This window comes from Frankliniella occidentalis, unplaced genomic scaffold, assembly GCF_000697945.3.
Source record: "Frankliniella occidentalis isolate FOCC.00 unplaced genomic scaffold, Focc_3.1 Scaffold156, whole genome shotgun sequence".
Taxonomy (NCBI): Eukaryota; Metazoa; Arthropoda; class Insecta; order Thysanoptera; family Thripidae; genus Frankliniella; species Frankliniella occidentalis.
In genome coordinates this window covers 409,685-411,573 of record NW_026267282.1, presented here as the reverse complement: position 1 = coordinate 411,573, position 1,889 = coordinate 409,685, and positions in this window count along the sequence as shown.

Here is a 1,889-nt window from a genome sequence, read left to right as displayed (position 1 = left end):
GGGGGCTGAACTGTGGCAATCTAGTGTACACCCACCTTTGCAATCTACAATATTCTTCGTCAATCTCTAGGCAATCCGATCCGGATGTTACGCTTTTTGCCAACATTCAGGATAAAAGTTGTACGTTTTTCCTTGTTCCAGGCGTTTTATGGCCAGAAAGCCAAATATTCGTCTTGCAATCTGGCAATCTTGGCAATCTAGTGTACACTTCTGCAAGAGAGTTGAGGCCCCCTCGCGTTTCCTTTATTTTCAGTTTGAAAAAAGGGAGAACTATGACGTTTGTTTTCTTCTCTTGTGCGTTTTGCGCACATGGCAGGTGCCTGGTCACGCTGGACAGGGACAGACCACAGAGGCGAAGGCCCAACCTCAAAGCCTGCCACCCATCCCCGCTACGCCCCGCCACGCCTCGCCGCACCCCGCCACAACCCACCCTCGTCCCAGTCAAACGTGTTTGCTCCTTTGATTTATGGGGGGCAGGAGGCAGGGGTCTGTCGCGCCCCCCAGCAACAGGTTTCCAAAGCCACAACTAGGCAAAGGAAACGATGGGGGAGAGATTCCTCATTATGGAGGTGAGAAGGGGGGTAAACATGAGAAGTACGAGCGAGCAGCTTCATTTGCGCTGTTCGCACTCGAGCTGAGAAGCGGCTCCCGAAAATGAAAATGCTGTGGACTCTCTGCATTTCCAAATATTTTCATGTTTATTTTTGAATGCCGAATATTGGTTTCCCTTTTAAATATGCAAATGTTTGCCCAAAATCTGGCTTTAAAGGAGGCCGCTATACCAATCAATCAATTCTATTTCCAACGAATGGAGAGAGTATGGGAACGGATTTCCGAACCGACGCACAGCTTCTGTGTGGCAGAGGTGCGGCAAAGCACGCGAGAGCGGCAGGCCATCGCACGCGAAGACAAAACAAAACAAAACAAAAAAACGAGGTGAAAAGAAATAACTCATTTGCATTTAAATAGCGCGCGCTCCTCGTTGTAATTAATACGGATGGGCGGGTGCCACACCTGGCGCGGCGGGGCGGGGCGGGGCGGGGCGGGGCCTCCACCTGCCTGCAAGAGTGCTCTGCGCGCCCCCCGCAGCTCGCGCCGCAATCTCCGGGCCGTAAATACCAGAGAGTGATCTCACGTTCTCCCCACCATTTCAAACTTCACCGGAATATTCGCTCCCCCCGCCCTTTTCTCTCTCTCCCAACGTTTCCATCAGTACCAGTACGTGAGGTAGTGCGGCCGTCCCTCAATTTGTAATACTAGCAATACACTGTACGCGACTGTACTAGATTAGTTTGGTAAATTTACGGCCTCCGTTGAAAAGTTGCCGACTTTGCAAAGCTGCAAAACCCTTGAGGAAGGGCTGAAAAACAAATACGTTCTAGCTAAAGACAATGAAATGGACGGCCCTTCAAATTACCGACATGAGTCAAACGAAAAGTATAAATTTTCAACAAATAATAGTCATCCCCCATCCCCGCCCATACGCACCTCACCCTCACCTGCACCTTTCGCTCCGCGTCTTTAACCGCCGCGCCTTCCGAAACTTTATCATCCGCGACATTATTAGGCAGGCCGGCGGCGGGGAGGTGAGGGGTGATCCTCTTTGGGGCGCGATGGGGCGTGGCGTGGCGGGGTGTGGTGGGGCGTGGCACGGTCAGCCAATTATGGAGGCCAGAGGGAAAGACGGCTGTTTTCAGTCGGCGGCGGAAGAGGCGTTGCGTTGAGCAAATGTTGGGTCTGCTGCTACAGAGGGTAGAGGGCCAGCGGGCTGCAGGCGCACAGCCAACACAGCCAACACGCTACAAAAGAGCAGTAACGGCCAGGTGAGGGATTCAGACAAAGAGAGAGAGAGAGAGAGAGAGAGAGAGAGAGAGAGAGAGAGAGAGAGA